The following is a 26215-nucleotide window of genomic DNA, read 5'->3' as shown; positions in this document are numbered from 1 at the left end:
TTTTTCTTAGGGCGTACAGGTGGGGTCGGGAAAGACACGGGAGGAGGAACACGGCTTTGGAGAGGGGTGAAAACGAAGATAATTCCCATCCATCCAGCCATCCATCCACCCACCCACCCATCCACCCATCCGCAAATTGCCTCTTTCTTTTCACTGGTCCACCGGCTCCTTGTCATGCTTTGATGTGAAAATCGAGCTCATTAGGAATAACAGTACGTAGAAACCTGCTTGTTGCCGAGGAGGGTGGTGCATTACTTAAAACCCACGCCGGCCTCTCGATCGTGAGCGGCCTAACGCGGGGGCCTGGGCCGGGGCCCCTGGGGGGGGCCGGGGCCGCCCCTGGCACCGCGGCAAGAGCCCGCCCAGCGCCGGGGCGAGTGCGCCTGCTTGCGTGGAGGTGAAGGGCTATTTTAAGTCCGGGCACGTCAAGAGACTTAACCTGAACCTACGAGGCGCTGTATTCAGGCAACTTCACGGGTTTTAATTTATCCCCGTCTCCCTGGTGCTGTCAGAAGGCACCGTGGCCCCTCTCCGCCGCCCCCTCCCGCCCCCCGCGCCTCGCACCCCGCGTCCCCATGCAAGCAGCCCCTTCCCCAGCCCACTCGGGAGGGATGCAAAATGGCTATCGTGCCGCTCGGCTGTAGGTACGCGAGAGACACCGGTGCATCCCGACCGTAACGTGACATGTGAGTCTTCCCGTAAGATGGTGGCAAGACAAAGGGAGCGGAGCGCCGGGGGTGCGGGAGCGCCGGGCACAAGGTGTTGAACGTCTCGGGGTTATTTTAAGTCTCAGCCCGTGCCTGCCGCGCCGCTTCACCCGGCACGCGTGGGGCTGAGAGCCCCCACGCCGAGAGAGAGGCAGGTGGGGGCAGGGGCGAGCTACTGCCCCCCCCCCCCCATTTATCGTCACCGTCAGCCCCCCGCCTAGGCTCCCTCCGACCCGCCTCCCCCTTTCTCTCATCCCTACAGCAGACCTGAGGCCTGGCAGTGGGCGGGGGGAGGCAATACAGAGCAAGTGTCTCACCCCACAGTAAGAGAAGGAAGGAGGGGGCCGCCCCCCCCGCCAGCCGCCCCCCCCCCCCCCCCCCCAAGCCCTGGAGCCGGGGGCCGGGGCGGCGGTGGGGGCCCCCAGCCCTTGAGGTACCCGGAGCATCCTGCGGCGGGGGCGCGCCTCTGCCACCCCCTCCCTCGCCTTGTTCCATCCGGTGGCTGTTTCCCACATTTCTGAGGGGGTTTCGTCGAGCTATTGTTAAAAACCAGGAACGGTTCCCTGTCGAGGCTTGAGAGCCACCTTTCCTGCCATATTCTGGCTGTGCTTCTATAAATATCTAAGGCTTCCCAGGGTTTATCCGCGCCTGGATCCTCCCTGCCACAGCGCTCCCTCCCTCTCCCTCCGCAAGTGGGAGTAGAAAGTTTACCTGTGCGGGGAGGAGGGCGTGTGGGAGCCTTTTTCCCGTTTTCGGGAGGAATTTCTCAGGCCCCGCAGCTCCCGACTGCTGCCGGATCCACCCGGGTCCCCAGCACCGCCCGGGGTGGGGGATTGTAGCCCCCTCCCTCGGGTCTCATTTACCCGTGATGGCCCCTAAAAGCACAAGCCCCGGGGGGGATGCACGGCGAGGAGGGAGGAGGGCAGATGCTGGGCGAGCCCGGCTGAGCCCCTGCCCCTCTGCCCCCCACCCCGGGCTTTTCAGGCAGATGGAAGGAAGGGGGGAAAGCTGCCCGGGGTGTCTGGCAGGGTGACAGCCGGGCTGGGCTGTGTGCTCCCCTGGAGAGAGCGTGGTGCCCAGCGCTGCCCGCCCACTGCCTGCCACAGCTGCCAGCCCTGCCTGCATGGTACCAGGCCCAAGCGGGTGCTGCATCCCTGCCATGGTCCTTCCCATCCGTGACCTGGGCCACGTTTGGGCAGAGGTAGTGCAGGGTGGATGGGAGTTGGGGAGGGGTCTTGTGGCTTTGATGCTCAACCATGGGGGCAGGGAGCATGGGCCCTGATCCTCATCCCTGCCTTTACCACAGGGTCTCTCTTGCTGTTACCTTTACCTGGGACTTTTCCTCACCTTCCCTGCCAGCTCCAGCATGGGCAAAAGGAGATGCCCTCTAATATTGCCCCTCACACTATCAAGCACAGCTACCTCAGGCCTTGCAAGCTGTGTGTGTGTGGGGGGAGGCAGCTGGTCCCTCCTGAGCTGCCCCCGTGGGCAGGCAGGGAGGACTGGGTGTGCAACACCACCAGTTCATGGGGCTCCAGTGCTACACCACAGCCCAAGGCCTTGTGGAGCAGAGCAGGGGCATGGCACCCTGGGGTGTGGGGTGACCTGGTGTGCCCCAACTGCAGCTTTGGAGCAGAGTGGCAGCGTGTGTGTGGGTACAGGGTGCTCTCCATAAGAGGGGAGGTGTGGGTATGGGTGATTTTCAAGCACTCACCCACGCCACCCCAAAACAGCAGCTCTTGTCACCTCCGCATATCCTGGTTTTCTCTGGCCCCCCACCACACCAGCTTGTCTCCCAGTCCTGGGTGGGGGTCTCAGAGGGTTGGGACAGGATGGAGCAGGTCGAGGGTGGAGTGGGGAAACAGCCTGGGGATGGTGAGATCCGCTTCAGCTTCCTCTTGGCTCTGCCTTTGGTATGCAGGGGCAGATCTCAGCAGGGAAAAAGCCACTACTCATCTTCCTGGGGAACCTGGGCTCTGATCTGGTGGCACACACCTGCTGCACCAGCCCAGCTCAGCCTGTGCCAGTGCTGGTACCTCTCGCGATCCCTTTGTTGGTGAGACCATAGCTGGGCAAAGGAATGTGTCAGGAGCAGCCCCCAGCTGTCCTGGTCTGGGCAGGTTTCTCAGGATACCTGCACTGGTGGCTGAGTTTTACATTGTAGCTGTGCATGCAAGAGCATGAAGAGATCATGGAGAGATGGAAAATACAGAGCAGGGGCAACCCTCCACCCCCATCTAATAATTTAGGTTTTGTCTTGTTTAATCCTCATTTTGGATTACCAACTGCCCCTGTTTAAAACACCTATCAACCCATGAACCAGCACCCCATCTCCAAGCCCTCACCTATGGGGGGAGAAGGTGGCAGCATTAATTTCTGTGTTTCATCATTTGTTGGAGCTCAGCTGGGGCTGTTTCTTGTGCTTGGTTTGAAAGAGGGCAGGTGGACCTTGTCTCCGGTGCCAGAGCCGTTCTGCGCTAGCGTATGGATCTGCACTTGGATTCCCACGCTGGACTCGCATTGCCTGGGCTGGCACTGGGAATCAGTGTCTCTGCAGTACCATGTGGGAGGTCTGGATTTGATTCCCGGTGCTGTTTTCTCATTCCCACAAGCTGGCAGAGGATGGAAGTGCTGTACAGACAGCACTGCTTGTCTCTGCAATGGGCTCCATTTCCCGCTCTCGTCTTTTGCTCCTTAGGATGTGCAAAAGCTGCCTGTGAGATAGTCCAAACTGAGGTCTGGTCCCTAGAGGTTTAATCTTCTTGGCCTTTAGGGAAGCCACAGCTGTACTCTGCCTGTACGCTACTTACCAGCGAGGCTTGGTGGGCAGTGGGGAGAGTTATGCTGCAGCTGGAGATTATGCAGAGGGTTTTTACAAAATTTTTCTCTGTACTTTGTGAAAGCTGCAATTTATCACAAAGCAATGGATTAGTTAATAGGAGAGATGGACTAGATGATCTTTTTGAGAGAGGTACTGTGATTGCCTAATCTATAGTGGGATGCTGCTAGTATCTGCTCTGCCTGACATAGGGGCTCTAGGACTGCCTGACTCTTTTGCGATTCTGTGATCAGTCTTCTTCAAGAGGTTTTTACACTTGATAGAAAAGCAGGGAGTGGTTGGGAGAAACATGGATGATAACTTATCTGCTGTTACCCTGATCTGTCTTCCACCCACCCATCCACAAGAATGCTTTAAACCACAGTGAATCAATTTACTCATTTCGTTGCTTCGCTGCAGTCAGGTGGACTAGCTTCTGCCCTGGGTGCTTCCCTGCATAAGATGAAATGGCAGTTTGAAGATCGCAGCACTGAATTATGTGGCAGGTGAACCAGAGGAAAATAAGATACTTAAAGTTAAGCATGGCCCTCCTGCTGATGCTGTCTTCTCCCTTCTGAGCCTTGTGTTTCTGCTTCAGCTAAGTGCGTCACAATGGGAACTAAAAAGACCATTTCTTCAGCTACAAAGGGGGCTCCACCATCCCTCTGGCTTATCCACCATGCTTGTCTGTTCATCTGAAGACAGGAGAGGAGGCTCCTGGCAGATATGGATTGGTGCTTGCTCTGGCAAAATTAGTGGCATGGTGCTAAGTGCCTGGGAGCCAAAAGACTGACCCGGCCAGGTTAAATGTCAAAGCTACCTTTCATGTCAGGGAAAAAAATTCTAAACGAACCTACCCTTCATAGTTCAAGAGCTCATGGCTTCTTTTAAGCCACACACTACCAGCTCCCAGCTAGAATCATGCATCGGCGTGTGAACTGGTGTGTGTAAAAGTTGACCAAGTGCATGATGGTGATCTGTGCAAACCAAGCAGCGTACCTCCTTGCGCCTGAGGTCAACTGCAGAGAAAAAAACTGCTCTATGCGCTCAAAAAAAAAATGCGTGGCCCTAGGCAGTGTGCAAACAGGGCTATGAGCAAGTCAATTCAAACCACGGCTAATTTGGACCTCTTGAGTCAAGGCTGCTTTTTATTTAGTGTTTTCTTAGAAGCAGGAGAGAATGCTGGCTCTCGGCAGGAGGAGGGACTGGCTTCTCTTTCTTTAATTTTTACACATACACTGAATATGCTTAATGTGGAGGAAAAATATTGCTTTTTCTGAACTCAGGGTCACTAAAAAAGGGGAGAGGAAAAGGATACATGTTCTGAGACTCACTGTCAGCTGATACTTCTTAATACAGAGGGTACTTGCAGACCGTAAAGTATGCTGGGCGTCTCTCTTCCCTTTCTAACACAAGCAATCAAAGATCATGTTTCAGAGCCACCAATACAGATGAATTGATTAAGCATCTGGGGAAAAAGAGAAATTACAAATGAGTGTGGTTACTGGCTCAAAGTGAAAGGGATACTAAGCTGAGATTTCTGCAGCATTCACTCCCTATACCTCTAACCCTATCCACAAGGAAGGTTCAAAACTGGAAAGAGCCACTGAAGTGGCTCCAGTAAAATATTATGTTGCCAGCTCTGGATACTGAAGATTTCTGTAATCCCAGAGCACACACAGTGTCATTAATATTGGTGTGCATGGCTGTGCTGAAACATTTATAGGGAATAAACACTTCTAGGGGAAAAATGAGAACTTGGTCTTCATGGCCTGTTTGGTGGCTTTCTCTACTGATTGCTCATCCACCAAAACAGGTGTGGGGCCACTAGTTTCTATCCATGAATAATCCATGGGTCATTATTTTTGTCAGGAGCTCACATCCAGTTAACTCTCCATGTGACAAACTGGTAAGTTACTTCTCAATGTAGCAGTCAGCTATACTACTTTGTCTGTGTGTAGCTATCTAGTTGTGAAATGGGAACAGTTCTTATTTCACTCTTAGTCTGGATTTGAACCACCGATCAAGAAATGAATCACTCAAGCTACCACCATCTTCTACTGGACCTGCTGTCCAGCCCATGTGTGAGCTCCATATGCAATCCTTGTTTGTTCAAAACAGTGAAATGATATGTCTAACACATATTTACAGATGCGGCTAAGCCCTGCTTAGATAACTGCACTTTGTTTGGGGGCTGCACTTCTAAGAGAGGAAAGGAATGGGGAGAGTGTGGGGGAGTGAACAAAGACAATGATCACAGATCAGAGAAAACAAGACTTGTGAAGAAAGGTTGGGAGAGCCAGGCAAGCTCAGTCTGGAGAAAAGACAACTGTGGGTGGATACCTAACTGTCTGCAAATACTTAAAAGACGGTTACAGAAAGAGGACAGGGGCCAATTATTCTCATTAGTCACTGAGGACAGATCAGGAAATAAATGAGTTTAAGATGAAGCAGAGAGAATACGGATTAAACATAAAATTAAATATTTACTGCAGCAATGATTTAGTGACAGTAGAAGATGCTGATAAACATGGCAGAATGGCTGTGACTGAAGATGTTTAAAGTTAGATGTAGGTGCTGAGCTATCAGGACTTTGTATCTAATAAAGTCTGTCTCCAGTGAACCGTAGATGATGATACTTGCATGCGTAACCAAACAACTTTAGAAGAAAGGTAAGGAGGTTGATCTGCTCTGTGTGCAGGAGGGAGTGACTGACTGTCCCATTGGAGGAAACCCTCGCCATCTGAGTGGGTTTGGCCCTGTGCTCCAAATCTCATACGGTACCTGTAGGAGTCAACATGATGGTGTTGACTGGTGACACAGCTTGAGCATATCAGGAGCTCCCCATAGAGGTCTGGTTTTCAAAACCTCTGGTACTTTGTGACAGCATGTCCCATCCTGGGGGACAGCTAGAGCTTCAGTATAGAAATCTGTGCAAGAAGAGACTTATAAACCTGTCCCATGTGAATGATGCTTTAGCATTTGCAGGTGCAGTTCTTTTGAATCCTGGGATAAGGTGGGCTGTTTGAGATTGAGACTGTGTCTCTTTCATTAAGGAGCTTCACCTGTCTGTAGCCATCTCTTTCAAGGTTTTACACTATTGCAGCATCTGAATAGCTAGTGTGCCAAAACCTGATACTGCAAGGGAAGGTGATGTATATCATCACATATTGAACGATGTGAAAATACATGCCTTGCTATTTCATTCTTTTGTCTTGCAAGATGAGCTACAGTTTAAAGGTGCCTTCTGTTTACTCACCTTTGCTGCTTCCAGAAGATAGAATAAGATTTGGGGAGCCACGAGCATCGTGGTTTCGGAGAATCATTGCTTCACTAGCCAGTCTTCACAGTTGCACCTCTCTGTGCTCTGAGTTGGAGGAGTTTCCTGTGCATGGTTGGGGTTTGGATGGGTGGCTCTGTTAATGGGTTCAGAGAGGGGTCTCCCTACTTTGATTTAGTAGAGATTTCCCTGCTAGTAGCTGAGAGGGCTGAAAGTGCCAAGCTTAGAGGGCTGAAAGTGCCATTTTGAGAGTGTGAATTTGGCCAGCACTGGAAATGTGCTCTGTGGCCTAAAGCTTATGCTGCTTTACATCCTCCTGTGCATCAGCAGAAGTGGAGACTATGGTACAACCTTGCTGGTGGATTACACTATTTTTTATCAGAGCAACAAATGTGTAATCCTGACCTCTGGTGTTTTTTGTAAGAATCAGGAGTTTTCTATACAGGTGTCCAGGACAAACTCAAACTCAAATGAAGGAAATAACACAATGAGCTATCTTTTTTATTATACTTGGATTTAAGATTTTTATTTTACCTCTTCTCCTAATCGCTTAGTTAGGGTTGGCATGAACTGTTGAGGAGATAATACGCACAACTCTTTCACGTGGACGTAGTTTCTTGCGTGTGTGACCTCTGAAGAATTTGGAGGATTTTGCAAAAGGAAACAAATGTAAAATTTATTAAGTTCACTATTTCAAAACTGACTATAAATTGAGATGGTTATTAGGAGCCAGTTGAGACAGATAAGATTTGGTGTCATGAACCCACTGATAATTTATTAGCACAAATGCCATGTCCTACATCACAGCTGATTGCCTAATGAACAAAAAATTATTTTCAGGTGATAGGCATAATAGCTGATCATGATAGCTGAAGATAGCAGTGGCCATGCATTGCCTCTGGCTGTGGGCTATGAGCAGGACATAGAGGGATATGGGTACGTGAGAAGTTGCAGTTTGTTATAACAAGGGACTATGTTTTCCCTCTGTCACATGGGACTTCTGCTACTGCAGCATCCCCAGCTGGAAATGAGGTCCTGGAGATACACAGTGGATGTTTGGAACGTGAAAGGTGAAGGCCCTGAATGAACATCACCTGGAAATGAATTTCAGAAGATCTGCTAAGAGCCTAAAGCTGGCTCTGATTTCAAGGGCAATCCTAGATCTTCACAGCCTCTGGGGGCAGATGGTTCTGAAGCCTCTGCAGTGAGGAGAACGGCTCCACTGTTGCATGGAAAGGTGTAGGGATGCTGCCAGCCACTCCAGGAGGAGTATGGAGAAAGGGTTGCTGCTGTGAATCTCTTTGTGCCAGGTAAAGCAGGATGTTAATTAATTGCACACGACTGGATTTCTGGGGAATTTCTGTCACAGGACTCTGCTGAGAAATGCACTTGAAGTACATTGTGGCAGAGGAAATGCACAAAAATGCACTAGCTCGCGGCTACTTGCACGTAGGCATCCGCTTGCGTGGAAAGCACACAGGAGGGATCCGCATATCCCTGCACTCCTCTCTCTCCTCCTCTATAATTCTCTGTTATCGCTGGCTGCTGTAGTCAGTGGCCTAAGCATCTCAGGGGAGATTCCCTCGTGTCAGGCAGAGGCAAGCTGAAACATCAGAGGCTGACAATCCCCAGGGGAGAGTCTAATGAAAGAGACAGAATGACATAATCTGTTCTCACAGTCTCTTCTCTTCAGCTCTCCACATTTTTGGTGCAACTTGAAATTACCCTCTAATTTATTACCGAAACAGTGAATATTATATATAATTAAAATTGCAAAGATAGTGTCCTGAAACGTTGAAAGTCAAAGTATAAAACCAGCTTGGATGTGGTCTGAGGTACCGCGTATTTGAGTATTCTGGGAGGAAGCTTTTAAGAATCCATCTGGAAGTAACAAGGTGGTAAATGCCACAAAAGCCTAAAGAGAATCTCAGAAAAGACACTGCAATCATTTCATTACATGAAGGAGGGCCTGTACTCTAAACAGGAGGAGATAAAAACTAAATAGCTTAGAAAAATAGGATAGCTGTGGGATGGCTGCCTTGAAAGACGTAGTGACTCTTACAGAAAGCTCTCTTTGAATCCCTGGTTTGAAAGTTTGCAAACTTTCAAACCAGAGATTCACAGAGAGCTGTAAGGTTCGTGCTTTATCCATTTTTCATTTGTACCATTTCAATGGGGAGTAAAGGGGCTAAAAGGATCTCTGAACTTCAGGGCTCAGAGAACTTTGCAGGAGCTGAATGCCTATGCCTCAACACTCTCTGAAGCAGAAGCTGGGTGCCCACAGCAGGTGTCTTACATGAGCAGCCTTTCTGTGCAGTTTGTTTTTACTGGAGGGAGTAACAACTTTCAGAAACCAGGAGATACAAAATAGGAGATGAGTGTTGGTTAACGACATACCTCATCTTAATAGTCTTATACTTTTTTTTTTTTTTTTTTGTTAGGACATTGAGTTGAAATCATGTTCCTTGTTCACAACTTGTCAGAGAGATCCTTGACTTCAACTTTTGATGTTAGAGATGGTGATTAAGGTTTTTGACAGGAGAGGTTTGTAATGGAGTGAATGTGGCAGGAAATGCATTTACTGCCCCACCAAAAAAAAAAAAAAAAAATTGATTTCATAGGTTTTGCTAGTTCTGCACTGAAATTAATTAGAGCATTTGATGTGTTTTCAGGAAAAAGCAGAGGAAAGCTCAGAATAGCGAGCAGCCTGCTAAGCAGAAAAGTAACTGGGTTTTGGATGACGCATTCCTATCCTGCATACTTTGGAGTGGGGACTTGTCCCTGAGGCTGTCCTAGCCAACATGAGGGCCCAGACTACTGGGTCCTCTGCAGTAATGCTTTTTCAGCTGGAACTTTTCCAGTTGGAACTGTTCTACTTTATATAAATGCCTATTCATTGTGCTGGAGAGGGAGTGCTGTAACGACTGGGCTGTGGAGGCAGTTTGTTTCTTTGGCCCAATATAAAGTAATTACTTATATAAAAGGAAATGACTTCAGCATGAAAGAAATGGAGAAGCAGGCTCCATAGCCCAGAGACTGTGGAGTCCTCTGAGATATGGGAGACATGGGAGCTAGTTCTCCCTCCAAATTAGGCAGCACAGGTTTGTTCTTGTTCTGCTTTGGATGCATTTGTATTTCCCAGTAACAACAAAACGTTTCATTTAGCATCCAGCTCCAGTGCTGACTCCAGGTGGGAGAAAAAGTGACAGGAGGAGGTGAATTTCCAGGGAGCAAACAACTGATCCTCAAGCAAATGCTCTTAAACAAAGGATGAAAATTACAGAGAGTCTTTGACAGGAAATCAGAGTTATTGATTCAATGAAAATTTTTATCATTTCCTGTAATGTGCAAGTAGTTCTCCAGATCTTTAAAATCACTTGGGATTTTTATTCCTGCAGTTCATATCCCTTGGTATATCCCCTCTCGTTGTTCATTATACATTTGCTTTTATAAGCTTGGTGAGATGTTTGACTTTTGTATGGAAAAGGGACATTTTCTAGAAGCTAACACTAGCTGTGGGAGACTTGTTTCCAGAGGATCTCCAGGGAGTTGGTGGAAAAACAGGGAGTCCTTCGAAGGGCAGTGTAGAGCAGGAGCCCAATGGATGTGCTCCAACTTGTCCTCTGGAGAAGCTAATCCTTATTGACTACAAAGGCAGACTACATAGGTGAACTTCCTAAAGGCTTTTAAGTCTCTCTTTTGTTCTGTGTGTATGCATGTTAAGGATGTACAGGGTTGGGGGCTGGAAAAGACAGGAGTTGTATTAAATTATCCCTCTTTCACCACCCAATTTGGAAATCAATCCAGGAGGAATCCAAAGTCTCCTAATCCCTGGTCCTCTGCCTTGTATTTTTCCACTGTAAGAAAACTGGTTACCTGATAGTCCATCTCTTTTGAACGTAAAGTCTTGGAGATCCCTCAGTCTGGGACTGATGTAAATTGTTCCCAAACATGACTTGAATTTGCAATAAACAGCAATGTCCATATAGCTCAGCCCAGCCATGATCTCTGGGCTTCTCAGACCTTAATTTTAAGCCAGAGAGTGGCAAGTTGACATGTGAGGTCCCTTGACATGACTAGGTATCATAGGGCTGTTCCTTGGCAGTGCACAGACAATTGTCTCTCACGATGCTGCAGGAAAGCTAAGAAGAGATGGACAGGGCTTGATTCTTCTATAATTACTGTGTCCCAGGAGGGAGCTGGTGTAAGAATGACATTTAATTATATGTCTTTGTACATCTTTGCCTGCATGCATTTAGAAGCATTGCCCATCTACGCCAAGGCCGATGTTTCATAAGAAAATATTGCTTGCATGATGAAGCATAAAAATCAAACAAAACAGAAAATTAAAGAGAAGGTTTGCCCTGGCAGTCTGTGTCCTTTTAAGTGCACAGGGTAATACAGAAATCCATGTATCTTCTCTGACGTGACAGTCTTCTGTGATACTGTAGTTTGGCAACTGTGGCAGGACAAGTTGTGATGTGTACCTACACAAGGGTTCAGCTGCAGCCCAGAGGCTGGCTGCGCTGTCCCTCTGAAGTCCGGCAGAGTCTTGGCACTGGCTGTGGTGAGGATTGGATTGACTTCGTATGTCTGCTCTGTGGTACGAGATGCAAGGACTTGCCATATTTCTTTGAATGAGCTTCATTTCAAAGCATTATTGTTTATAAACTTGTTCACTTTTGTCATCTGAGGAACATCTTAAAGAGCTATTGAGGTACTGTCTAGGTCCTATTCTGATGCCTGCAATGAATGCTGCATAAATCCTTGACGTTAGCTGCATACAATGGGTGTTATTTTTTGATCTTAGCTGCGTACAATGGGTGTTATTTTTTTGTCTTCATATTTGATGATTTTCTTGGTTTTCAAGCATTAAATGACATGATTTTCAAGGCTACCAACAGATTCATCATCATTTATTTTGCTGTATGTATTTTCAGGTGTTTTTTTGATTGCCTAATGTATTGCTTTTCCTGCAGTATAAAACAGCAATAAGTATAGAATCTGGTTGACATTCAGTTTTGGGATCAGATTAAGTTGTGTCGAGTTTCCTCCCCCAAATCCTCATGGACTGTGCCTAGAGGAGAAAAATCAATGACTCTCTGGTAAGAACTGCTTAAAATGGCTGTATTGGGCATAGCTGAAATTTCCATTTGAACAGAATTTGAGACTTTTAAAGCAACTTAATTGTGTTTTCTCATAATCTGAATGACTTTGAAAGAGCAATATAAAACAATAGTTTAGAAGTTGCAGGACAAAACTTGGAGGAAAACCATAGAACTTGACTGCTGTCAGAGATCCAGAGGGAGAGAAAAAAGAAAGAGCTAAAGACCTAAATTCCCTTTAAAACTCTTAATTTCCTTTATTATAGGATGTCTAAATATTTAGTGAACTTAAAGGAGATGACAGAAAGACAGTGTTTGGTCCCATGCTCTTCCTGGATATGACAAATCTACAGGTTCTTTAGGTGAAGCCTGAGGGTTTGGAGAAGTTTGTATGCAAAAGACTCAACTTGAACCTTGGCTTTACTGAAATGCCGCATTTATTACACCAGCTAAAGAAATACAGACCTTGGATAAAAGCACCCAGAAATAGTCTGTTCAATGAAAGATCAACATAGCAATGTAAAGAGAAGGCAAATTTCACTTGGAAGCAGCAGGTTAAGCTGTGCCTCTTAACATAACTGGAAATGAAACATATGACATTCATACCAGGAAATAAAAGAACATACTGGGGAACAGCCATACAACCTTGAGCAGCACTTGCAGTGCACTGAATGAATGGAGTTCCTTGGTGCAGAACTGGAGGGCTTGGAGAAGATGTAATTGAGAATTGTCTCATTGCTTGCTAGAGCAAGATGGTAAGATCCATGCTAAGGTTTTTCTTGACCACAGTCAGCTCCCAGTTGGCTGAAGCCAAGCTGACCTTCTCCATCCTGGCTGAGCTGGTCTAGTATATGCTGATCAGCATTTGACAGAAAATGCCCATCCTTGGCCTGTGCCAGGAGATACAGTCAGGTGGTTTGGCTGGAGTTCCTGTCCTCTATATGTACGCATAGGTCTGGTCTTTTTCAAGCATCTCAAGATCTTGTAGACTGGTCTCCTGCAAGGAGGACCCATGGACTTCGAGTAAGTACAAAGTGTAGGGGTGGGAGAGGTGTATGTGTGTGTCTGTGCCATTTTGCATTTTCTGAACATCCAAAGGAAGGGTACTCTGCAGTTTTGTACTCTTATTCAGTCCACTTTGTTTTCCCTCTGCTCAAACTGATCCTGTTACTTGTAGCAAGGATATTTTCAGTGGTGCTGACGACTGTCATAAATCCAGACAATTCACACACATTGTGGCTTTTCAAGTGACCTGAGTTGTGCTAAGCCTCTTCCCTCACTTCTTTCTGTTGGCACAGGAGACTGGAAAGTTAAGCAGAAGACCTCTTGCTGCTCTCGAGGAGGAAGTGGGCTGACATGGGTCATGAGAATAGGCGGTGGCAGGAGCGCAGATTTATACACCTCATTGGACTTTCACTGGCAGTAAATTGCATTCCTATCCTGGGAAAGCCTGGACCATGGGGGACTGAGAAAGCTGACTCATAAATTTACCTGAACTAGCAGTACATATGCATGGGAGAGGGTGGTGGGAGGAAGTAGCTGGTGCTTTATTTTCCCCTGTTTTCTAGGGAGAAGGAAGCTGGTGCTACAGCCTGATCAGCACGGTAGATGTGTCCCCCTTCATCTGGGGCCTAGAGCAGAGGGGGACCAGGTGCAGCCAGAGGCACAGTGTTAAGGACCCGCGACCTGCTTCATTTAGACACTGCCGAGCCGCACCTGCCTCATGGCTAGAGGAAGCAGGACTGGACTGAGCAGCTTCTCCCCCACAGAGCTGAACAACTGCGGAGGTGATGCATCAGTGCTGCCCAGGGCTAGCTCTCCATCCATCCATCCATCCCTGACCCTGTGGCACCCCACTTTCCTCTTGCTCCTCCATCCTCTTCCTCCCTCCTCTAGGCTGGAGAAGCCCAACTGGACTTCATGCCATCAACCACAGCTTGGGGTCAGGGAAGCCCTGCAGGAGACGGGTGTGTCTGGGGGTTAAAGCCACCCTGTCTCAGTGCCTTTGAACTAGTTTGGGAGCTGTTGGAGGCTCTGGTGCCTGTAGGGGATCTGAGGAAGGGAGGTGGGGTGGCAGGGGAAGAGTTTTGGAGGGACAAGATTTGGAGGGGGAAGGGCTTTTTCTTCTGCATCCTAAAAAATCTTCTTTGCACCCAGGTCCTGCTTCCGTGATTGCTTAGTGCTCGGGCAGCATCTGGGGTGCTTTGCGCCAATGTGATGTCTCACAGAAAGGCTTTGAAAAAGCCTCCGCCCATTCCCCCACCCCTTTGGGATGAAGGAGGCGGGGAGCCTTTGACACCACTGTTCAGATGAAGCTGTTGTGCAGCCTATTAGAAAGGTGCCATTCCCACTTTGAGGGCATGTACAGAGAAAGGCAGTGTACAGAAATGTACCCCAGCAGTGGTACATTTGGGGGATGCTTGATTGGCACCTGCCCAGGGCTCCCACTTGTTCTCACTGGGCCTTGCATGGGTCTCCAGGGGCCATTGCTTTTTCTGAGAGTAGCAGGGCCTGATGCAAAGCCGTCACACAGCAGTACAGCATTGGTATGCCACCAAAGCCGAACTGCAGTGTTTGAAAACCCTCTGGCAGTTTTCGGTGAGGGACTGATGCTGGAGACAGGCATGTGAAAAATCCATATTGTCTTGTGAATTTAGGGATGTGCCTTGACTTTGCTCTGATGACAAAGCCCGTGCCTTTTGCTTTGTGAGCGTATTTCCATTGGAAATCAAAGAGATTTGAGATATATAACTGGCTAAGCAGTCATACCTCAGAATAGGATTTGGGGATTAGCAGAGTGGATAATAAATTGAATAGCAGGAGTTAAAATCAGACTGTGCTCGGAAAGAAAGCAGAGATGAGAGGTACACCCCTGGAAAGCAGTAATGCCAGAAATGACACTGGGGTTACACTGGTTAGCAAATGAGATATGGGCTTGCAATACAATGCGGCAGCAAAGAGGCTGATGTGATTTCTGGATTGCATAAACAGAACTAGTGCATCTCGGAGCAAGGAAATGTTTTCTACATGTTTCTAGTCATGTTTTCTTCGTGTGCCTGGTCTGAGTGTACCTAGGCTATTGAGTTCATTTCTGGAGAACTTGGTGCCCCAAAGATGGCAGCAAATTAGAACAAATTCAGTGGAGCAACAAAAATGATTAAGATGCTGGAGGGATTGATCTAAGAGGGAAGATTAAAGTAACTAATTACATTTAGCTTGGCCAAATGACAACTAAAAGAGAGATGTGATGACTGCCTTAAAGTGTGTGCTTAAGAATGTAAACACCGAGGAGAGAGAAAATGAGGAATTGTTTAGTGCTGTTGGAGCCACTGTTGGTTAGGTGCCTGGTCTGCACTGCTAGGGGAGTTGTGTAGGAGCCTAACCAGAACCGAAGGAGAAGTAGCTGTAACCAATCAATAGCAGCAAACCGAACAAAAGGAAGCACTGAATAGACAGCACAGTTCCTGCTGCAAAACATGGCGGAGGCTGAAGTACCGTTCCCAAGGAAGTGATGGCAGTCTCTGAACGAAAGTAGCCCTGGGAGCTTTGCTACAGGGAGTGTCCAAAATTCTCCAGGAGAGGAAGAAAAGGATGTGGTGTTTCCACAGGATTCCTCCCCCTCTGATTTGCAGGGCCCAAAGATCATTTCTCCCCCATCTTTTGGCTGTGATTGTGTAGTGTTGCACCCACGTTGGGGTGCAGTGTTTTTAAAAAGATAGTTTGCAGGCTGGAGAGGGGAGCAAGCAAGGGGATAGGGGTAGATGACAGTAGACACTGAGTGCTGTAAGAAATGCTAAGAGAGCCAGGCGTGTTCAGTCTAGAGGAAAGCAAGCTGTGGGTGGAAACCTAACTGTCTGCAAATCCGTAAAGGACTGTTATAAAGAGAGAACAGGGGCCAATTATTCTCTTTAGTCACTAAGGGCAGATCTGGAAGAGAGTGGGCCCTTAGCTGAAGCTGGGAAAAGCAGGATCTGTATGAAGGACAAGCCTAAGTGTTGGGTGACAAGGAGATTAGGAGGGGGTGGGGGAATTGCCGTGAATATAGATACTCAATTATCAGGGGGTGACACAGGCATCAGGAAACCAACCTTGTTTCAGCAAGATTTCATATGATTTCATAGTCTTTAAAAGGCTGTTGAGCTTCTAAATGAGCCAGTGCTATGGTGCTTTTTCCTTGCAGGTTATTTGTTCAGGACATGTTTGTTAATGTTTCTGTTTAATTATATTTTCTTCTTTGATTATGGCTCTGTTTGAATGCTGCCTTTTTCAGTGGAAGGACTAAAGATGAAGTGCACACTTAAAAAAATGCAGTGAGGAGCTAGTTCCAGCAGAGTGTGGATTAGCTGGGTTTTTTTGCCCCTTCAGTGTGAATCTTTTTTCAAGGTATGAAATAGCTTAATTAGCTTAAAAAAAAAGTGTGCAGTATATATCTCCTCGTTTTGACAGTCATGGGAAAATATGATGAAGCAAGAACTCTTATCACAGTATTTCTTATCCAGTTGTACTTAAGAAATTCTGCACATTTTTTCATATAAATTCCATTTTCAGATGCTAGGAGGATATTCCATACCTGGAAATGTTAATTTCCTGATCTGCTTTTAAGACTGAATGCATTTCCAAGTGAAATGAAGAGGTGATGATAAGAAACAGAGCCATGAGCCAGTGCAGTATCTTAGCTGGTGGCTCTAGTCTGTCTGGGTGAATGGCTCTGTTGAGCTTGTTGTGAAGAGCATCCTAAATTTGTTCTTTTGTGATATCTTTTTGGAGGGCTGTTTGTAAAATAAATGCTTCAGCTTAGTTCCTTGTATGACAGTGGCTGTGTCCCAGTGACACAGCTAGTTCCTGGGCAATTTTAAGAGGGAGTTCAAAGAGTGACAGGAGCCCAGGATCAGAGAAACAGGTTCTTGCAGTAAACATGGAAGAGCACCTTTTAAGGCAAAGGCTGAAGCACTGCATGCAAGTGGGGCTGTGATGTCCTGGGCTACAGGGAAGGCTCATCTTGTGGTAAAGATAGGAGGCAGGTCAGCAGAGTCCCATATCTGACTTTTCCATGCATTGGCTCTTATTCAGTTAATCACCAGCTGTGGTCAATAAAGTTGTTTCCCTTCCCTGCCCCTGCAGTTTGTTCCTGCAGCAGTTCGGTGGTCTGGCAAACCCACCTTCATTGCTGGTTGAGGATAACATGTCAGGCTGTCGACTGGAGTGGCTGAAACACAGGCACATGTCTCCTTCTGCCTTGCCAGCTACAGGCAGTACCTTCTCACGAGCATGGCAAGCTGGAGTTGGACAAGTCTTAAACAGTAGCAGGGTTTGTCAGAGCCCATGAGTCACTCGGCGTATTTGTTCTTCTGTGAGCTGGGATGATGGACACGCACACCATACAGCTGTATTCAAAAGTCACACTTTCTTTTGTGTTTGTGAGGTGCCTTGATACTTTTTGGCTGATGATGCCATAGAAAAATACTTACTCTTTGCTTGGTCTTGACTTTCAGAGCTCTACCCTTGGCATTCTTCAGTGATTTGGCACTTACTGAAAGAAATAAAGCAAAAGCATCATATAGAGCAGAAAAGCACTTCACAAAGCATATTCTGATGAAGTCAGCTCCTTGAACAGCTGCGACAGGGAAGCAGCCAGAAATACAGAAAGGGGAATATGATGGGAGATTTATGCTGGTGAATACCAGTCTATGACAAGTCTTGCAAGATCTATGCCTAGAGAAGTGCTCAGTGCTGTGTTACCTGTGAGCCCGCATCCCAGACTTGCAAGGCTCAGTGTTAGATTTGCAGATGTCCTGCATGGTATGGGGTTTTGTATACCTTAAAATCCCATGTCCTCTGTGAAACAAGTATGGGGCATGTTGCTTTTCCCTACATTTCTGTCATGACTTTCCACTTCTTATGTATTTATTTATTTATTTATTCCTTTTTTGGAAGACAGGTACTGGGCTCATGCAATCTGTGACTTGCCAGTGCAGTGAGTCAACCACATGCCCTGGACCTGTAGAATGCTTAGGAAGAACTGGACTCCTGTTGCTGGTGTATTGAATGATGGTGAGGAACTTGGTCTGAAGGTCTCTACAGCAGAGCAGAATATTTCTACCTTTAGGTTAGCTTTGGAAAATTTAAAATGTTACATTATACCTAAATAAATAAAGGCTCCGAACACCTTCATTCTAGAAATGAGTTGATTTGAACAATACAAAATGATTAAGAAGAAAGTCTTTTTTTTTCCCCAGAGTATCTCTGAGTGGCCAAGTTTGCCTCTGAGCCAGAATAGAATTGTAGTTTGAAACTGCAAAAGCTTTGCCCAGATATAATCCTTCTTTGCAGAGCTCCAAGAAGCAGCTGTTTGGGAGCACAGACTCAGCTCAGGTGTAGGCTCAGGGACACCAGAGCTGACACGAACAGCAGCCGCTCTGAAGGTTGTGTGGGTAGAGTCAGCAAAGTGGGAGCCTGCGCTGGATGTGCAAACTTACGCATCTATATTCCCCTGCTAGCAACTGACTGTCCTATCGTCCCCTCACAATGCTGCAGTACCAGCTAATGAGCTTTCTTACCCAAAAGGGCTGCCTGCATACCTGCATGCACCCTGCCAGCCCTGCTGTGGTCTCGTATGCTGGCGTTAGAAGACACATATGTAGGACATTCTGACCTGCTTCATGCTTGACAGACGGTAGAAGATGATTGCTGGAGGCAGCCTTAGGTCTGCTTGCAGATTGGCTTCAGGGATTACGTGCAGGGAAGTGTGGGCCATTAGAGCTGCAGCCCTGATGTACCACAGTTCTGCATGACTTTGTAGTGTTTGAGAGGCATGAACTGCACTGTATGAAATCTTTGCAGCAGTGTGTTGTAATTTCTGAAGAAGACACTCAGCATATTCACCTTCCACTTGTCTCTAGCTTGCAGTGGGAGCCAAGGTACGTAAGATGTGTCTTTCCTGTAGCCCGTTTCTGCTGTTGTTAATATCCATTGACAACTTTTTTTCCTGCGCCATGCTGCAGGTTGGAAAGGCTGATGGCACCCAAGGTGAATCACTACATGTTGATATATTTACTTTACCTGTTGCTCTGTAGAAGCCTGACATCCAGACACTGAGGTTTTAATGGCTCCCTGCCAATCAGATTAAATATTTAGCAGCAATAGGTTCTGGGCATCACATTCCTGACAGTGTATTTCATGCATCATTTGCTGTAAATATTGGGAGATTTTTAGCTACCACTTGCAAAGTAACTCCCTCTCTGCTCTCTCTCCCATCCTTATCTCCTCTTTTCACTATCCTTCCCACTTTTCAATTTCATTCTTGTCTTCACTTTCTCTACCCTGCTGTTTCCTTCCCCTTAGCTTTTCCTCTCTTTCTCTGATCGTTGTTCACTGGTGTGTGGTTGTGTACAGTGCACCTGGAATGGATGTCAGCCTGTGATGGAGGAGTGGAGGCATTGACTGCATCTAACCAAGCATTCCCACCTTCTCAGAAAAGCACACATGACTAGAGGAGGGTGCAGGCTGATGGCCTTTTTGGGGAGTGGGTACCCTTTGACTCAGGGAAGCACCCTGATGACAAGGAAAGGGAAAGCATCTCTATCATCCCTCTCTCCATGATGCAGCTCATCTATCTGCAAACAGAATCTCCTTTGCTCTTGGCACATGCATCAGCTGCTCTGGGACTGTGACTGCGGAGCAGCCTTTTTCATTTTAGTCCCCTTCTGGCTGAAACCTTTGTAGGAGAAGAGTGCATGGGCTCAGTCATCAAACTGGAAGCATGGTCACATCCATCTCCATGGGGTCCCCTTGTCCCACCAATTGTAGGCTTGCAGCAGACTTCTGTCTGCTGCGCCCACACAACTGGCTGACACCCCCAGTGCTGGGATGAGGCCCATCAAAAACAAAAATCCAATGAAGGTTGAAAAAAAAAAAAAAAAGAGGGTATCTCTAGGCAAGGTTTCAATATAGGATGATATTTTCTGTACTGACAGAGGGTTGTCTCCTGGGACACAGCAAACAGTGCAGAAAGGCCAAGGACTTTCTTCAACCTCCTTCAGTGTGCTGGACAACAGCAGATTTCACTTGTGCAAAGTACAGTTGTCTGGTGGTCATATGAGTTTTCAGGCATGATATCTAAGAAGATGGCCCTTTAGAGGGGTTGTGTGAAACAAGGATGTGTACCAGCACTAGCGGTGTTCTGGGCTGATGCTGGGTTGGGGAGGGTAAGGTCTCCTGGGCTAGTGAGCTCTGTAGGCAGGCTGGTACATTGCATGTTATATGCTGCAGAGCTTCTCTAAAGCTTGCTCTTCTCCGTTTACCCATTGCTTGTAATCTTTTGATGGTGTTCATTGCAAGCTGTGGTCAGATGGTTTGGCTTTTCATTACCTTGCTCCCTCGACTGTTTGGTATGTGCATCTTTTCCTCTGCTCTTGTTCCCAATGTGCTGCCTGCCTGAACATGTCGTTGCAATCCCAGAGAAAGCCCATGGTTCTCACTGCCTCCATGTTTGCCTTGCTGCTCTGCATCCCTGTCATTTCACATCTGGTACTCAGCCCCAACTGCTTCCACAATCCTGTGCTACCAGTCCAGGAGGTGATTAGTGCCAGGGCCAGGTTTTTCAAGTGGATTTCTCTCCCTGCTGTGATAAGTCCAAAGCCATCTGCTGAAGCATCGACCTCTTCATTTCACATTTCTGTTGGCATGGGAAATATCCTCTGTTCACACCACTGCTGCTGTTGCACTAGTGTGGGCTTGAGGTTGTGAGGGAGACAGGACTGTCTCCTCATGGCTGCTAACAAAGGGATGGTTGGGAAGGTGCATTGCTTTGAAAGCTGGTATGTGTATGCTTGTGTATGAGATTTTTTTTTGCTTATGGGGCAAGTGGGGGTCCTTTAGGTAGAGGGAAGAGAAGAGTGGGCCCATCAGGTCACAGTGGCTAGAGAGGATGGCTCCTTTTTAGCTCTGCTGCAATAAGCATTGAAACCTTTTTGGCTGGGAGTCTGTTGGGATGGGGTATGGCAGGCCAGATGTTTTGAAGCAGGTACTGGGACATTTGGGAAGCTGATGCAGCAGAGATGAGTGAAAGACACCTGTAAATCCTGTAAAGCATAATAGCTATTGATGGACAAACCAGCCTGCTTAATTTCTTGGGTTTTTTTCTCATTTGTTTTTTCTTTTTTTTCTTTTTTTTCCCCCTTCCCTTCTTCTGGGCCTCTCCAGTCCATTCTCTTGTATCTGGTGGCTTATTTCCCTTTTCCCTACAGGTGTCATCTTGGCAGTAATTTCAGTCTGAGCACCTCCCCTGGGGAATTTTTGCACTGCCTGAGTGCTTTTTCTTTCCCTAATGTCAGGGCACTTGATATTTTTGGTTTGAGTTTTCTGGTTGGGTTGTTGTGGTTTTTTTTTGTATATACTTTTAGGCAATTGCTTTTTATAAAAAAATAAAAATTTTAGCAGTGGGGGAAGCTGTAACGCAGATGGATCTGGAGAGGACGGTCCCTTAGCTGCATGTCAGGCCAGCCTGAGTAAACGAATCAGCTGGAGGGGCTACACAGCTTGCCCACCAACTCACGTCAGCTCCAGGGCCAGGAGCTCAGCCATGGTCTGATATGTCCTCTGATCTCTTTAATTAGGAAAGGAGGAGTGATAAATGCATATTGCTTTTAGTCTTGCTGAAGTATCCCTGACCTCTGGATGGGGTGGTGACAGGGCTGTGCTAGGAATATAGTGAGGGAGGTGGTTTAGGGTCCCCGAAGCTTTGCAGGCTCAGAAGATAAAGTACAAACAAGAGGAAGTGGATCTCAGAGCAACACCAGGCAACGTAGTCAGGTGACAATGCATACATGTCTCATTTGTTACAGCTTTTCCCTCTCTCTCCTGAGACAAGTATCACAGGGAGCATGGCAAGAGGCTGCTCTCCAGATGTGTGCTGTGTTTATAGGTCATGAGCCCCCTTGGCTTCCAGTGCCTCACAAAGGTGCTAACACCTGTGCAAAGTGGGTTTAAAATGCTGCCACATCAGATCAGAGGGACTTTACACCCCTCTGGCACAGAGGTATTGAAAACGCATAGTGCAAACACCTCCAGGAATTTTACTGTACTTGAGCATCTTCATATATATAACAATCAATGCAGCTGCATGCAGAAATGCTTCCTGGCTTGGAAATGAGGTCCTGTCAGTGTCATCCTGACAGGACATCAAAACAGGAGCTGTAGAGAGGCTTTGTAGAAAGCCAGCATGGCATCTAAGAGCTGATTTTTTTTTAATTGAAACTGGGGACCCGGTGGGGCAGCAGTTCAGCCCTGTGGCATGGACTTGACATGGAGAAGTGTCAAAGCTGCAGTGAGAAGGAGAAACAAGGAAAGCCCAAAGTGAGCATAGCACCAGGAAGTTCCAGGTGGACGAGTGGTGTATGCGAGGCAAAGTTTGGAGAGGCAGTTCATATAGACAACCTGGTTTGCTTTCTCTACTTCATTCTAAGGACTGGGTGATGTTTGCAGCATATAATCTTTGGCTGTTCAGGATGTCAATATTGGTACTGTCATATACAAACAAGGTTGAGCTCTAGCTAAAGACTGCAGCCTGTCGCTAGCTGAATGCTTTAACATGATGGTTATATGGCGCTATAACCTCAGGATTGTATAAAAACCCTTCACAAGACAGGACTGGCACCTCAGTGCTACTATAGTGCTTCAAGATGGGCAGTGTGAAAAACAGCCTTGACACTATATCCGCTAACTCCCCACCTCTTGGCTGAGTGCTGACTCTGCCTCCACCCCAGAAACAACTCTCAGGAGGGAGAGCAGCTGCTCTGTGCCAGAGGCTGACCCCAGACATGGCAGCAAGGTTTGGGTTTCTGTCTTGGAAGCTGATTTCCTACAAGGACCAGTGATGCAACTTAAATGTTGTCTCCAGCTTTTTTTTTTGCTTCCCCCCCCCCCCCCCCCCCCCCCCGCACTGTTTTGGGGTTTTCTTCTTTTCGGAAATACAGGGATTTAGTGCGTTTAGGAACTGGTGCCATTTCAGGTCTGGCAGGAAAGGGGTAACTGGCCATCCTGCAAAGAGCTGCTTCTCCTACCTACTTTACTCCTTCGGAGAAATGCAGCCCTATCTGCTGGTCTAAGATGAGATGGAGTCCATATATACTCATTATATGTATATAAAAAATTAATAATAACAAACAAATACATATATATAAATAACTATATATATAGAGAGTGTGTGTATATATAAAAACTGACATACACACCCTCATTTTACTTTATACTTACTTCTGCAGTGAGAACGCACTAGTCTTTCAACATTGCTCTGTGGCAGCGTAACCCAGGAAATGATGGGAACTGGAAGAAGAATTTGAGTGGGGGTGGACTACAACACCTTTTCTCTTGACTCCAGGACTACTCCAGTCTTTATCGACTGTCTCTGGTCAACAGAAGAATCCCCCAAAGCAGAACAGTTGCTCTCTGTGAACTTGTCAATGATAATATACCCTGTGGCTGCCATTACCCCTCAAAGCCCCTTGTATTTCTCCACAGGTCTCACTCAGGTGCTCAGCAGGCACAGCTCAACATAGTTTGTGAAGTCTGACAGAATCACAGGGCATCAGGCTACAAGCAGGTTTTCCAGGCAGGAGGATGTTCAGAGGTAGAAAATTAATTTTAGTCTGAACTTAATGGCAGAATTCCCCTCCTCTCCCCACAAATACTGGGAAACTACAAGTTCAGAGGGACTGATAAAAGAGACTAATAACTGCGGTGAAACTGTCAAAGCTATTAGTTTCCTCCCCTGGCTTCCAGGGCTTGTTGGGTTTGCAGCTGTGGGGCACAAGGCCATCGGCCCTCAGAATTACATCTGAGGAGTTCTCTATGAATCCCAGATTTCTGGCACCTCTGACATTGTAGCCCCAGCCAGGACTCTCAGGATATCCAGGCTCTGTGGTATAAGACCAGGATTTTTGTTTAGGAGGGATCCAGAGCTCCCAGGATTTCTGGCCATGCTCTAAAAGCCTGGTGACTCTGGTCTGGCCACCTTCCCCAGATCTGTTTATATCCAGGGTCTGAGGGTCTCCACTTCTGGGACCCACAGTTAGGACATCTCGTATTTTGAGTTTCTGCAAGTGAATTGAAATGGAGCTGGGCTTTACATTTCCACTGCCCAAGAGCTGCTGGAACAAGACTCCCTGGATCTGTGGCAGACCCACAGGGCACATCTCTTAATGAAACAGGAGATTTCTAGGTCTGGATTAAAATTGCTGGCTGGATGGATCCTGGTGCTCAGAAGAGCTGCACCTCCAGCCCAGACCCTGGAGGCTGGCTGCTTGCTGCAGCTCTGCCTAGCTCTCCGAAGATCTGCATTGCTCTTGTTCTTCCTTGCCAGCAAGAAAGCTGCTTTGGAGTAGGTGAAAATGTGTCGTGAGCTGAGAGATATTTTCATGAGAATAGGCTTAACAAACTGGCATTTGCTGACAACATGTTGTTTCATCAGAAACTACTGATCAGCAGTATTTTGCAGTTTGAGTCAATGTGGCAAAGACGATATTGAATATCAGGGATTTTGCTTGGAAACCGACAACTATTTATGGTATTACAGCAATTCCTTTCTCTCTGCTCCTAGCTACACTAGAATTTATTGTCCTGAAGATCTTGGACATACAGGTTTTAATACACTCTCTTGGGATCCTGTGAGTAATGTTGGGTATGATCTCACAAGAAGACATTGCTGCCTTCAGGGAAGTGCAATGGAAGCAATAATAATAATCTCAGCTCCTGTAGCTTCTGTCGCTTCAGAGCCAAAAGTACTTTAAATACCATAAATAATTAAACATTCTAACTCTATGAAGCAGAGAAGATGCATCTCCATCTTTCTGATGAGGAGAATAAGGCGAAGGGTGAGGAAGAAAACAATGGTGTTTACACTTTCAAAAAATGCTTATTGATTTTAGATAGTGGTATGAGGGATTAGAACAAGACTTCACTTGTGGTACATTCCCTCCATGCTTTCAAGATTTAAAACCAGAAACCTAACAGTGTGAATACAAGTGAGGTAAGAGGTACTGAGGATGGACCAAAAATATGACAGTGCTTAAAATGAGGAATGGAATGGCTGTGGGAGCCATGAAGGACAAAAAATGGATTAGAGATAAGTGATGGATGGAGAAAGCTGCAAAGGGTGGTAGATTAGGACATATATAGTAGCTTTAAGGAAGTTCATGGGGAATATTGAAATTCTAGATTTTCTTTTATACTAAGCCCTCTTATGCTGTTTTAAAAGTGTAAACTGACCTTAAAACATAAGTAACTCACAGCTACACTTTGCCCATAATATTGATTTTTATTTACTGGTAAGGTATTCTTTATTGTGACAACTGTCTGCTTTTGGTTATTGTTCACTTTTACTCTTGCTAGTAATACTTTTTTTCTTCCTGCTGCAATTGTGTAAATGATATGAGGCCCAAAAGGGCTGAGCTACAGCCTGAGGAAGCCAGTGGTGGAGCTGGGCTGGGAGGAGACATGGTCTGGTACATCCTTGTATGCATTGGCCAGCACATGGAGGATTGAACAGCTAGGTGAGCTGGGAAAGGTGGCTGAAGCAGCCAGAGTGAATGAATTTGAGAGGTTGGAGAAAACAGAGAACAGAGGAAGAAATGCATGGAAATGGCATTCAACTGAGACAAATCTAATCTGTTTGTTTATGCTGGATTGGACCTTCCCATCCCTGTCCCTGATACATCAACAGCCAGTGACTAGCCGTGGTCCAGATTTGGCTTTGCCTGTGTATGTTTCTGTCACTGCAACTCTATAAATATGATCAAGTGCTGAGCAAGGGAGAGGTCAGCGACTGCTGGGCTGGGTCCCTCCAGCTGGGAAAGCTTTCTGGACACTATTGATTGAAAGTCTCAGTAAGACGAATCAGCCCTGACCTGTCATACAATTGCAGGCACAGCATGGTCTGATGCACAGCACTAATGTACTGTGAAAGCATATTGTATCCATTGATGGCTGGCGCCTTACTGGCCATTGAACTCAGGGAGACAAAGATAGGGAAAGGGGAAAGTGTTGGGTGGGGAGAGTAAAGAGGGAAAGGAGAAGAAAAATGAGACTACAAATAAAAAAATTCTTGATTTGCAGTTGTCAATTCTCCCTTCATTCTGGCTTTAATATTTATTGTAAGCATCAAGTTTTTCTAAAGGCATGAGTGTTTTTGGGGATGCTTCTGGGTTGGGAGTGTACAACACCAAACATCTCGAATGGCACTCTTTTTGGTGTCACACATTGGGTTTCCCTTATTACTACTTCTAGGTAGATTTTGTTTTGTTTTTCTATA

The 26215-nt window shown here is 46.7% G+C and overlaps 1 protein-coding gene across 1 annotated transcript in view; it reads left to right on the top strand.

Moving 5' to 3' along the window:
• Positions 1-26215, top strand: part of GRIN2B (glutamate ionotropic receptor NMDA type subunit 2B) — a 203737-nt gene that overhangs the window by 548 nt on the left and 176974 nt on the right. The window lies entirely within an intron of this gene.

The sequence above is a fragment of the Strix uralensis genome, chromosome 5, assembly GCF_047716275.1.
Source record: "Strix uralensis isolate ZFMK-TIS-50842 chromosome 5, bStrUra1, whole genome shotgun sequence".
Taxonomy (NCBI): Eukaryota; Metazoa; Chordata; class Aves; order Strigiformes; family Strigidae; genus Strix; species Strix uralensis.
The sequence above is the reverse complement of the archived record's forward strand: the minus strand, read 5'-3'. Positions and strand labels throughout refer to the sequence as shown.